The 13,682-nt window shown below is 36.4% G+C and overlaps 1 protein-coding gene and 1 long non-coding RNA gene across 8 annotated transcripts in view; one reads left to right on the top strand and one right to left on the bottom strand.

Moving 5' to 3' along the window:
- HS3ST5 (heparan sulfate-glucosamine 3-sulfotransferase 5) overlaps positions 1-13,682 on the top strand; it is a 123,286-nt gene that overhangs the window by 92,763 nt on the left and 16,841 nt on the right. For 2 of the 5 annotated variants that reach the window (XM_039336672.1, XM_039336675.1), the window contains one exon: positions 11,824-11,956. The exons of 2 other annotated variants lie outside the window; for them this stretch is intronic. The gene's annotated coding sequence lies outside the window, so the exon portion shown is untranslated. Of the gene's footprint in view, positions 1-11,823; positions 11,957-13,682 lie in introns of those variants that run through there. One more of the 5 variants, XM_039336674.1, reaches the window with a different exon arrangement.
- The window catches only part of LOC120305215, a 147,780-nt gene that overhangs the window by 81,169 nt on the left and 52,929 nt on the right, over positions 1-13,682 (bottom strand). The window lies entirely within an intron of this gene.

The raw sequence follows: 13,682 nt of genomic DNA on the forward strand, positions 1-13,682 counted from the left end.
ATTGATGTCTATCTGAAAAGAAAGTAAAGTCTCTCTCCTCCTGATTGCGTTCACGCCAGTAGTCACGTAGTTCCCAATCCTCTTTCAAATCAAAAAAAGCTTTAGGTAATTTAGCCTGTTTAAAAGAAGTAGAAGATCCTTTTTTGTCTCTTTGTGTATCTAACACACCATTCCAATCACCCATTAATATCACAGATCTGTAGTCCAACAAAGTTAATTTCTGATGTAATAATCTATAAAATTGTTCCTGTTGTTGGTTTGGTGCGTACAATCCCACTATAAGTATTTTCTTACCATATAAACCAACTTCAATCATAACATATCTCCCTTGAAGATCAGATTCTACCAAACAGGCTGATAAGTTTTGCTTGACGTAAATAACTACACCCCCTTTTTTCCCAGGAGCAGAAGATACAAAATGAGATCCCAAACGAGAATTGACTAAGGACCGAACTGTAAAACTCCTTTGCTTTAGTGACTGTATTAAGTCTAGAACAATACCCATCGGAATTTCCCATCTGAATGGCATCATTCTTTTTTTAAGTTCATTAGATAAGAAAGCAAAGTCTTTTCTCTTTCTTAGAATTTTAGATGGGATCTCCTTTAAAATAATAACATCTTGAGCAGCAATCTGGAATCTCTTATTATAAAAAACTTGTATGATTTCATTGCGCAGAGATCTCTTTCCAAAATAAACCACCACATCTCTTGGTAAATTTCTCTGTTTTGCAATCCAGGAGTTAACTCTGAATAATTTTTCAACCTCTCTGCGTATTTCCTCTTTCTCCCTATTCAAAATAACAGCAAAGTCATTTACCACAATCTCTCTCAGGTCTTGCTGCATATCTTCTTTGAGATCCCTAATTCTTAAGACATATTCCATTTCTCTGTACTGAGACATAACAATGTCATCCTGTGAAATTTCCATCTTTTTTTCCATGCCTTCAAATCTATCTTCCAAGATGTCAACCTTGTCTTCAACCTCTTCAACTCTAGAGTCAAGCTTCTCAACCACAGAAGCAAGACCTGATAGAGCCATAACTATATCTTGCCTCAAAATGGTGTTATTCTGCTCCAACAGATTCTTCACTTCCCCTCTAATTTCAGTTTTATTCTGATCTAGAAGCTCCTTCATTTCCCCTCTGATTTGAGTTACTGCATTTCCCATTATATCTTTCATATCTTGTACAGATATTACTGGCAGAGGAGGAGAAGATGGTGATGTAGCTTTAGGTTGTTGTACCGGTAAAATCGCAGGAGAAGAAGCCACCTTAGGAACTGTAGAAGCTACTTGTCTTTTTGAAGCCATTTTTTTTAAAAAAAAAATTTCTTATTTGCACTTTGTAAAAAAAAAATGCTCAAAAAGTTAAAAAAAAGTTTAAAAGATATTTCAAAAACACAGGACCACTTTCAAAAAAAAAGAGGAAAAAGCTTAAAAAGAAAAAAGAAAAAACTATATAGTCCATAGCATTCCGTTTGACTCACTTTCTTTTCCCCCCGAAAAAAACTTTCAAATCGCCATTTTACTTTCACTCTCCACACGAACAAAAAAAACAAAAAGAAAAAGATCAACCTGAACTAAAAAGCAAATAAAACTCAATAAACCAAATCCTTTATCCAGCTCTGTCCGCTTTATATATAAAAAAAATCACTCACCCTGTCTCTTTAAACACGGAGATGGTAGCGGCGTTTCACTTTGTTTCCCAAAGGAAACAAAGACAACTGGGAGGCGGAGGCAACCCGAACTCCGAGGGAGCTCTCTTTCTACCCCCCCCCAAAAAAAAATCCCTGGGGGGTTTGAGATGCTCTACCTCTATTCGGGTGATTCTCTCCCCCCTCCCTTCGCCCGGGAGGGAGATTTCGAGCCGCGGAACAGCTGGTGACTGCTGTATTCCGTGGTTCTCACGCTGTCCCAGGAGGACGGCTACAATGTAGCCGCCATCATCGACGCTAACCACCGGAAGTCGCTCCGTATCTCTAAAACTTAATATAACTTCATATACTTGAGATATTTAGAATGATTGAATTGGATATTTAACCTTCATATTTTTCAAAAGTGCAAACTTCATTTCAATTAAGGATAATTCTAGTAAATAGTGCTCACATTATTCAACATTTTCAGCCAGTTTATCCTCTGGTTTCTAAAAAAAGAAACTACAGTGACCTGTTTTAATGTAAATTGAATTTGTTAGTCACTTGCCCAATTTACCTAGACATAGAATTAACTTCCCATCTAGCACCAAGTTTCAATAATGAGATGTTCATATTCTCTTGGCAATCTTGTGTCTTCATTATTCAGCTTTTGACAATGGGTTGTGATGAAGGAAGTGCATTTTGCACAAAATTAAATAAATTAATTCATATGCCTAATGAGCATTATGAAACACTGAAGATCTGATTTCCTTTCAGTTAAGTTTTCAATTTAGCATCTATGATTTTTATAGCAAACATTGAAGGTTAACTAATTTTAAGTGCTACTGCGATATGTTAGTGTTCCCTAATGTATTAAATCCTATCACAGTGGATTTTAAAAAAACACAAATTACTTTTATATATAGCAAATGTCTTCTAAATCTTTTTATTTTTCCTTCCTTCCTTCCTTCCTTCCTTCCTTCCTTCCTTCCTTCCTTCCTTCCTTCCTTCCTTCCTTCCTTCCTTCCTTCCTTCCTCATATCCAGTTACAAACTCAAATATATCTTAATTATAGATTAAACACCTAGGTTGGGTTGCATAAAGAAGACCTTCATTCCTTCCCTTCCTCTTTCCCTCCCTCCTGCATTTTGCATAAAATGAAAACTAATAACTCAAGCCAAGGAAAGTGTATGAGACAGTGCATTCTTTGACCTGAATATTAATGGACATCGTTCAAACTGTAACCTAGAAAGGTTCTGAACATCATTAGCAATTCTCTAAAGATCAGATTTCTCAACACAAAATGAATATCATTTCATTCTTTCCAGCTTGGTGTAACATTATTCATAAATGCTGTTCATTGAACATAAAAGTTTGAAGACATGATCAAAATATGTTGGAGCGTTCATTTCTAAAACATGGAATAACACTTAGGAACTGATACAAACGGGAGGGGAAAGGGTTACATTGAATAAAGCTTAGGGAGATGCTGTCCATTTGTGATGGTGGCAATGCTGTCCATAATTATCTACACTAAATTTTGGATGATAATCCCTTCCCCCAGCAGCCTTCACTCATTTCATGTTGTTTAGGAAGCCCTGAATCCTAAATAGAAAGTTTTCAAGGGCTGAGGGCTATAGAAAAACATGGGAATCCTTCTTTCCATGCAGTCTCATAGAAATTTAATAAAATAAATAAATATATTCTCACAAATTGTGAATGGGAGCAAAAAAGTCAAGACCATGGCTTTGAGCATACAATCAAAACCCATTTTATGTATGCTACGTTGTTAATGCAAATAAAAGAAAGAAGGATTAGGGTTTCAATTGTCCAATCATAACTACCATATTGACTTTTTTGACTTCTCTCCAACAAATGACTAGATGTGGAAAAGCCAAGGTGTTCTTTTCTGAACTTGATCTTCATTGCTAAACCGAGGAATTTTCCAGTCGTAAATTAATAATAATAATAATAATAACAACAACAACAACAATAATAAAGTTGGAAGGGACCTTGGAGGTCATCTAGTCCAACCCCCTGCTCAGGCAGGGAACCCTATACCATTTCAGACAAATGGCTCTCCAGTCTCTTCTTAAAAACTTCCAGTGTTGGAGCATTCACCGCTTCTGGAGGCAGATTTTTCCACTGGTTAATTGTTCTGTCAGGAAGTTTCTCCTTAGTTCTAGGTTGCTTCTCTCCTTGATTAGTTTCCATCCATTGCTTCTTGTTCTACCTTCAGGCGCTTTGGAAAATAGCTTCGCACCCTCTTCTTTGTGGCAGCCCCTGAGATATTGAACACTGCTATCCTGTCCCCCCTCGTCCTTCTCTTCATTAAACTAGACATACCCAATTCCAGCAGCCGTTCCTTATATGCTTTAGCCTCCAGTCCCCTAATCATCTTTTTTGCTCTTCTCTGTACTCTTTCTAGAGTCTCAGCATCATTTTTACATAGTGGTGACCAAAACTGGATGCAGTATTCCAAGTGTGGCCTTACCAAGGCATTGTAAAGTGGTATTAATACTTCACGTGATCTTGATTCTATCCCTCTGTTAATGTAGCCTAGCACTGTGTTGGCCTTGTTGGCAGCTGCAGCACACTGCTGGCTCATATTTAAGTGATTGTCCACTAGGACTCCGAGGTCCCTCTCACAGTTACTACTATTGAGTAAGGTACCCTCCCCAAACACTCAAAAAGCCACTTGGATCTGTTTCCCACTGAAAACAAAACACTGGGAGCCACAAAACCCTTTTGATATCTAAAATGAAGCTAACACTGCATGTATCCTTTTTTACCTTTATTTTATCTCTCTGTCTCTCTCTCCCTCCCTCCCTCTCCCTCTCTTTCTGCCCTTGGTCTGCCAGTCCTCTTCCCCCACTCTCTTCCTTTCTCTCCCTCTTTCCTCTCTCTCTCTCTCTCTCCCTCTCTCTCTCTTTCTCTCTCTTTCTCTCCCTTCCCTCTCCCTCTCTCCCATCTTCTGCTCACCTGGCAAGCTGGTTTCAAGCTATTCTCCAACAAGCTCAGGGATAGGCAACCTCGGCTCTTTTATGACTCATGGACTTCAACTCCCAGAATTCCTGAGTCAGCATAGCTAGCTCTCTCCTGCCCTTCATGCAGAGATGCAGCAAAGGGAGGAGCCTGCCCAAAAAGCTTTTCAGCTTGTCGGAGAACACCGTGAGTCTACTCTCTTTTACACACACACACACACACATACACACAAACAAACAAAAAAAACACAAACACAGAGAGAGAGAGAGAGAGAGAGAGAGAGAGAGAGAGAGAGAGAGAGAGAGAGAGAGAGAAGCAGGGAAGCGCAAGTGCCTCTCTGTGTCTCTCTCTCTCTCTCTCTCTGCAAATGGCAGAGGAGGCTGGGAGCCACAGAGGAAGGCTCAAAGAGCCACATGCGGCTCCGGAGCCACAGATTACCGACCTTGCCCTATACTATATCTGTGCATTTGGTTTTTCTTGCCTAAATGTAGAACCTTACTTTTTTCACCATTAAATCTCATTTTGTTAGATAGTGCCCAGATCCTCCTGTATCTTAAGCCTGTCTTCTGGAGTGTTAGCTATTCCTGCCAGCTTGGTGTCATCTGCAAATTTATGATTTCCCCATCTATCCCCTCATCCAAATTGTTGATGAAGATGTTGAAGAGCACTGGGCCCAGAACAGAGCCCTGGGGCACCCCACTACATACTTCCCTCCATGTAGATGTGGTTCCATTGAGGACCACATGCTGAGTATGGCCGGTCAGCCAACTACGGATCCATCTGGTGGTGATGCTGTCTAACCCACATTTTTCTATCTTATCAAGTAGTAGGTTGTGATCTACTTTATCAAGTGTCTTACTGAAGTCCAAGTAAATTATATCCACAGCATTCCTCTGATCCACTAATTTTGTCACTTGATCGAAGAATGCAATAAGATTTGTCTGGCATGATCTGTTTTTGACAAACCCATGTTGGCTATTAGTAATGACTTTGTTTGCCTGTAGGTGTTCACTGATTTGTTGTTTGATTATCTTTTCCAGAATCTTCCCAGGTATTGAGGCCAGGCTGATAGGTCTGTAATTTCCTGTGTCCATTTTTTTTTCCTTTTTTGAAGATGGGAACTACATCCGCTCTTTTCCAGTCTTCCAGTAGTTCCCCAGTGCTCCAGGATCTTTGAAAAATATAGTTCAATGGTTCTGAGATCATATCTGCCAGTTCCTTGAGAACCTTGGGGTGTAATCCATCTGGTCCTGGTGATTTGAATTGAATTGATAAATAACATTTTAAATTATGAAAAGAAGTAGGATTGACAAGCAAATACAAAATTGTATTGGTTTATTAAAGCAAAAGGCATTAACCAATATCACAAAATAGTGAGCAACGTTTTACTTAAACATGTATGAAATAATAGATGGCCTCTAAAATAGAGGTCCTAGCTTGCATGGACTAGAGAAATCAGGCCTTGGATAAAGAGTAAGATTAACAAATCAAAAGAAGAAAAAACATGTATGTAATATGTAAACCAGTTTTTGATAATGTCAAGAGTGGATTGTGTTGGAAAAGAATGTCATAAAAGAATACATGAAAGAAACGAGATTGACAGTATGAGTGCAGGAAGTAAAAGCATGAATTTTATGTGATAAGGCCTTAGAAGCATTACTTTCTCGACGGAATGAATGGAAATACTGGCATCTGTGTGAGGGGCAGAATAGATACGGGAACATTATAACATAATCTCTGCCCTTTTTGTACTTGTCTCATGGTGTCATGAGCCACAAATTTTGAGAATGCCCACAAATGAAAAATGATCATGAAGAGTGTATGAAAGCTACTTGGAACAGTGTGAAAAGAATTAATGCTAGTATCATGTAGCATATGAATTACAACCATATGCAAATGTGAGCTATGAAATAGAATGCTTGGTAGAATGATGAAATGAAAGTAACTTCAAATGAGAAAAAAATGCATATAAGACAATGATGGCTGCAAAAGCCAAGGAGAGATAGATATTGTATAATATATGTAAATGATGTAAATAAACATTGTTGCAAATAATATAGTCAAAGAGAGCAAAGGAAAGTTGAGATTTACAGTAAAGGAAGAAAAGCAGAGCATTTTTATGGAAATAAAGCAAAGATTTGAAAGTAGATGAAAAGGCTAAAAAGGAACTTCCAAAAGAATGAATGGAATTAAACATAAAAGTGCTGAAGAGATGTGGAATGCAATTTTAGTGAAGGAATGATGGAAAGGGTATTTTAAAGGTTTTAATAGAAATGTTAGTCATATCTAATAAATTCTCAGTGTCCAAGAAAAAAATGATGAAAAGAAATCATACCTAAATGCCTTGAGAATGTTGAAAAATGGTAGGGCTGCCACTAAAAAAAAAAATAAGATATGTTGGGGGCAGAATCTTTTACAGAGTAGCTGTGCAATTTGAGTAACATGTATAAGGCTGCACACTGACAATTGAAAGCATTCTTTATTATTCACTTTTACAAAACTACTAGGGTGCTTAGTTTGTTTAGTGGGTCTGGGGGGGGAAGGTGTCCTGTCAAGAGCGGATAATGGGTAAATCTGTTGTGTTCAGTACAGCTTTATGCCAAAAGGGGGGGGGTGCAGATCATATTTTTGTTCATTTATCGATCATGGAGAAGGATGATTGTGTGAAATAAAATATACTGGAGATTTATTAATTTAGAGAATGAGTATGATACGATAGAATTGAATTATGGAATGTATTGCCTGGTTATCAAGTTAAAGGTGGTGCTGAGTATGATAAGAGAATTGAATGATGGTATATAAAAAAGGCATGAGAATAAATGGAATGGTTCAACATTTAGCAAGGAGTAAGGCAAGGATTTTTGTAGAAGAGCATAATTGTAGATTTTCTTCTAGTGAGGAAATTGTGTGATGTATATTGGAAATTCATAAAAGGCAGATGCTCCCTGTAAGTCTCTAAGGTTTTTTAAAATTGCAAAATTAAAATTTTAGAATGTTATTACTTCAGTGTATGGAAACATAGGAGGCTGCACGTGAGAAAAACACTAAAAGAACCTCAGCATAATATCCCAGCCCACCACTTGTCTACCACCTGCATAAACTATTAGACTGAGCAACTGATAGTGAATGGCACCCCTTTCCATAAAACATAGAAACATGGCCAAAAAAGATAAGAGTTGTTTGCAAAATATTAGAAGGCTCTATCACAATTAGAAGCTATCAAGCTGGCCAGAAATACATTAGTTCAGCCCTTTGATTGTTACAAAACTTAGGAAACTCTTAACCACATTAAAAGGTCTTGATATGAATGTTGAAGCAAAAGAAAATATCTGCCTGAAATCAGTAACAGCTTACAATACTTGGCCTGGTGTTAGACAGTTGTCATGCTCGGTTCAGTGCCAAGATTTACTTTTGAGTTATTTAAGCCAAGATCAATCCTTCACATTCTAAACCATCTTTCAAGCCTTTAGAGATGAACTCTATTTTAGGACTTTCAGGAGGTAAAAGAAGCAATTAATGTATTCTCTTCTCCAAAAGAAAGCTACTGTAAGCTAAATTAGAACAGTTGTGAACAATGAATCACAATGAAACTCCCTGGATACAAATGCTATTATTTGCAGGTGGGAAAAATAATCTTCAGAGTCTTTTTTGTAGCTAGTACTTGCTTCCGTGTTAGTTACACAGCGGGGCACAGAGTAGGAGAAGAAAAAAAAAGCATATAGGAATGGCAAAAGAGGAAGTCAATAAAAAAAGAAGCAGAATTTCTAAATTTACAAGGTATACCAAAAGTCAGGCCTATAGACCAATTACAATATGTTTTATTAATTTTATTTTTTTTCCAGAGAAAATGTCATTGCGCATTTGTTTGATGTACCTGTTTAGATGTCAAACATGGAAGAAGTGTTTAAAAGAAATACTAACCAGTTTGAACTTTTAACGTAATTTATATAAATTTATATAAATTTATATACATTTATATAAAATACATCTTGTATTTTATGTTTTTTCAAAAAGAAATGTCTACATAAATATTTGCATTTGTTAAGTAAATCCATTGAAATAGATCCATTTGCATTTTGCTGGGGCCAGAATATTCAAAATGGAGATGTTGAAGGAAAATGTCTTCTGTTAGCAGGTACTCAGAAAATGGTAGCACAAGATATGAATCAAATGGGTTATAATGATAACTTTAAACTGTGCATGAGAAAAGAGAGCCTTTTATTCTACCTTTAAAGGAAAAAAGACTTCTTTCTTATATAAACCTCTTTTTGCATATTCCACTGAAATTGGTAGATTTTAAAAAAATCATTACAATTCTGGATCACAATACTGTTCTATTCATATCTCAATCATGAACATCCTTAAATGAGAGTTAAAAGAGGCAGGATTAACTGTGTCTCTGCCAAATTTGTAATTAAAATGCAAAATGAACATAATTCTTCCAATATGGTACCATAGGAGAGTACAAGTTAATCTAAGAATGGGGTGCTCTTCTTAATAATGTATGAATAACATCAAAAGCTGAATGAGAAACAGAGATGAAGACCCCATTTAAATATTTGGAATTCACAGGATGAATATATATCAATCATCAGCTCTATATATGTATAATGTATAAACTTGCACTCTTTTTATTAATTAAAAAAAAAGAAAATATGAAAGAGAGTGACAAACTGGTCAGTCTATTCCTGTCATAATCAATGGATTAACAGTCAGTTGATCAAAAAAACTGGACCAGCATTTGCAGGAAATTCACGAGGAGGAGGAGGAGGAAGAAGAAATCAGTTGATAACATGAAATGAGATTATTTTTTTCTATTTACCGTAAATTACTTTTTTTCTACAGGGATTTTTATCTCTTTAAAAATCAAGAAATGGGCAGAAGAGAATACTATTTTTTCCTTGGAAGTTTTTGTTATCATAGTACTGATTAACTAATTCTTCTGCATTAAAATGTATTTTAGTAGTTAATATACTGAAATTGAGTAGCCTTTTGTAAGGAATAGGAAGTGAATATTTTTTTAAAAAAAATCATATGCGTAATAAGATTATATGAACTTGTATTTTGACTGGAAGTTAAATTTAAAGTATTACAGCAAGTTTCAGTTTGCAATATCTGCAGTACATTTACTTGGTCGGACTTCAGTTAGTAATATGCCACTCCTAAACATTCACTTATATTTTGAATACTCTTATTCACAGTCTATTTATCTACAGCACAAACACGTAACAAATAACCGTTTCAATCTGTTGTATATTTGTAATTCTATTTTTCCTCCTTTGTATTATGTGGTATATGTATACTGGCAAAACAGTAGCAAGAAATCTCCACTGTTATTGTTACAACTATAATATAATATTAAAACACATTTTTAGCATGAATGATTTTATTTTTACCTTCCTCTTCAGTGATTTTAACATACATTATAGTTTTCAAATCTTACTGAACGCAGTAGGGGTATGTTTTGTTTTCTTTAATGCTATTTTCCTATAGGAGAAAAATGGAATTGAAATAGCTCTCAAATTTTAATTAATCTGAAGCTATCTAATTGCCTGATTCAGTGAGACATGTTAATGTCTAGGCAGGAAGGTCAGACACAAGTTGTGACAATATTTGCACTCAAATTAGACTAAGATTACAACATCTTACCCAATATGAATATAAATATTGACATCTCTTTCATCTTCTATGTTACAAATGCTCTTTCATTTACCAGAGCCACCTACTGCTAAAGGAGATGAAGTCATATAATAATTTTAAAAATGGATAAGAGTCACATACAGATGATATTAAACACAACTAAAATATAATTGTGTGCATTATTATGTGCATATAGTATTACATAGCCTTCAAGCAGCCATACTTACTTTGAATAACCTGACTACTGGCCTTCAAATACAAAAGCTTTAAGAAAAAATTACACTATCTTTCTTGTGGGTATAAGGCTAACAAACCTGATAGCAAAGATCTCGATGACCACTACGGTGCAAACAGGTTAGAATTTCTGAATATTTTTGCCGCTTTCTGGGTTCATCTAACTTCCTTGCGGCCCAAATCTAATCGCCATAGTAAGGTATTTACAATACTATAAGACACAATTGTATTAATTAATATAATAGTTTGTGAATTATGTGAGACAGAGAAATGATTTTCTCTTGGACATAACTCTTATTTTTTATATACCCTTGAATCTATCATGTTTTCCTCTAAAATAGTTGATAAGGACACCCAAATGAAATACGGTAGAGAGATTCTTGTAATTCACTTAGGCTACATGAATATTCAAAGCCCATGAATCTTCTCTTGGGTTTGGGGGGAAGAGATGAAATTCCAGTTATTTACAGTAAATGTTTTTCTTCAAACAGGTGTACAGAGAAAGCAGTTACTTTTGTAACCAGTGGCTCCAGGGCTCAGCAATACTCCAAGGAAGAGTTAGGTTTCAATAAACTATAGTACAGGACATGCCAGTCAGAGATGGGCCTTCTATTCTACCTGGCCTTAGGATATACAATAGTTCCTCAGATTCTACAAATGACCTTCCTACACAGAAACAAACTTTATTTCTAAACACTATAGAAACAACCATAGGCCATTTAAAAAAATCCACACTCCACCCAGAAGGGTAGGGTCCCTGGAAAATCATCATCTGCCCAGCCTCTTAAAGACTACAGAACACTGCTATTTTGTTTTTAATGAGAGAATATTTCAGGCAATAACTCCTCCACGTTGTGAAGCAAAATTCTCTGTGTTTTAGTCCATTCATTCTGTGAAGGGACGATTTTAATTCATTCAGTGAATGGATTAAATTAAGCTCCAATTAAGCCATGAGTTAAGCTTTAATTAAGCCAAGAATTAAATTACTCTAATTAAGTCAAGAAATCCCATAGTTGGGCTCCTACAATGTTGAATCAAAACTAGGGAAAACCTGGCTTTTCCCTTGAACATGGGGCCACGATGTTAGCGGAGTCTGTTTGGTGATTATTTAGAACAGGGGTGTCAAACTGCTGGCCCGTAGGCCAGTGTCATCATACCAAAGCCGTGCCCACCTCATTGCCAGCAATGCAAAAAGAGTATAATACATCGCGATACGTCACGTGATGTGGCGAGTTTGACACCCGTGATTTAGAAGAATGATTTTGTTACTTTTAACACGTTACATTCTTAATATTGCTTTATTTTGTTGTGGAATTTTTTTCTTTATTTTAGCCCAGTTGTAAGCTGCCCATGGCTGCAATTTGAAAAAATCCCAAATTAAGAAAACAACATAATCCCAAGCTGGATGGCAGGAAAGGGGAAGACGTTTAGGATAGCCACACTTGAATCTCACATGTTCTATTTTGTAAGTAAGAAAATTATAGCTTTAGTTTGGCAAGATTCTGTTCATTAGATATAAAGCAGATAAAGAATTGGACTCCATTGGACCTCACTGTGTCATCTCTGGGTTTGGGCCTGACAGGCCAACAGGACCTCGCCTAATGGGATGTTTATATGCCTCATGATATTAGCACTAGAGTGACAACATTGTTCCTATGATAGAATTCTTCTGCATTATAAATCCGGTACAAGGGAAAAACAATTTTTCCACAATAAATTTCAACTGGGCCTCAAACTTACTTCTAATAAATGCATCGGGGAATATTTTGGAAAAAAAATTGGTCATGCCACTAGTGGAGTTTGCTTTGAGGACTGGCACACTAAGAATACATGCTATTTCCAATCCCAGTCCTTCCAAACCCATGTGAAGCAGACTTGCCAATCACAGACTGTTGATCACACAATGCACCAGCTATTTGTCTCCCTCCCATTAAGAAGTAGGGCCTGCAAATAAGTGAGCCATTCGGTGCTTTCCCAAGCAAATGTACTCCCAGAACAACAGCAAAATCCCCTCATCTCTCCTTCAAATCAAAAAGTAAATTAAATAAAATGCAATCCATATCCTTGTCCTCTCATCTCTTATTTTCAGTCTGTGCTGTATTTATTTGGCAATTTGCAAAACTGCTGCAATTTCAAAGGGAGGAAGATGCCCGGCTCTAAGCCATGGTTCCTTGTGTATTAAAAATGAGAGATGTCACAACATCATCAATTTTGTAATCAGGCAATGTTATAACTGGCTGAAGTGGGAATGAATAGGAGCTCAGTTCTAAGGAAATGCATACTTTTTCAGCTGCCGGGGCACACCGACTTTGCTGAAATAATAAAAATTATCCCTCCACACTTTGCAGAAAGGGAGCGTGTGAAAAGGAAATGAAAAGCCACACATCCTCTTGCAAACAAAAAGCCTTCTTACCTATTTCATTCCTGCTACTCTATGGCTGTGCTGAGCCAGCTGATTCTTAGGAGCAAGGGTGAGCCAGAGTTCTCTCTAATAGGGAAACGGGTTGCCCGCAATCTCTGCTGAGGTTAACCTTACAAAAAAAAAATGAGTTCATTTTTGCAGCTGACTGGCTAGAAACAAATGAGCTTAGTAGCTGAACTCAGTCAATGTTGCCAGAGCAAAAAGGTCTCGGCTTTTGCTGGCGCAGAATAGTTCATGTTCAAGTGCCCTACAAAAAGGAGATTCTTAAATTAATGCTTCTTGAGAAGAAATATACAGTAAAGAATTATGGGTAGAAATGTGTGTTTATGAAACATTAAGATACTGTGTTGTGGTCTCACTGCATTTTCAGTCAACAGTACTTTAAAGAAGGTTGTGGAAAGATATTTCGTACAATAGCTAATCATTAATATATAAGACACTCGGTCATAAACTAAGAAAAATAGAAAAGATAATCAAATAGTAGATGCAAGAACTATGGAAATATTTAAAACACATCATCTGGCTGAGACCAAATAAAATTGTTGTTGTCATAAACAGAGTAAAGAAAAATGTTGACAACTGAGGACACATTTAGATATACTTGCATAATAAAAAATGCATTTATTTTTGATATTACAGAGGAAACAGAATTGGAGTGGGTTGCAATGGATTTGCTAGGCAAAACTATATATCAGATATGAGCTGAGATCAAACTTTCATAGCTGCAGGGCAAAATTTAGTTATTGACTGAATAATATTAGTCCAGCAA

Source organism: Crotalus tigris, unplaced genomic scaffold, assembly GCF_016545835.1.
Source record: "Crotalus tigris isolate CLP2741 ecotype Arizona unplaced genomic scaffold, ASM1654583v1 scf7180000017666.379230911805:20528666, whole genome shotgun sequence".
In the NCBI taxonomy this organism is placed as follows: Eukaryota; Metazoa; Chordata; class Lepidosauria; order Squamata; family Viperidae; genus Crotalus; species Crotalus tigris.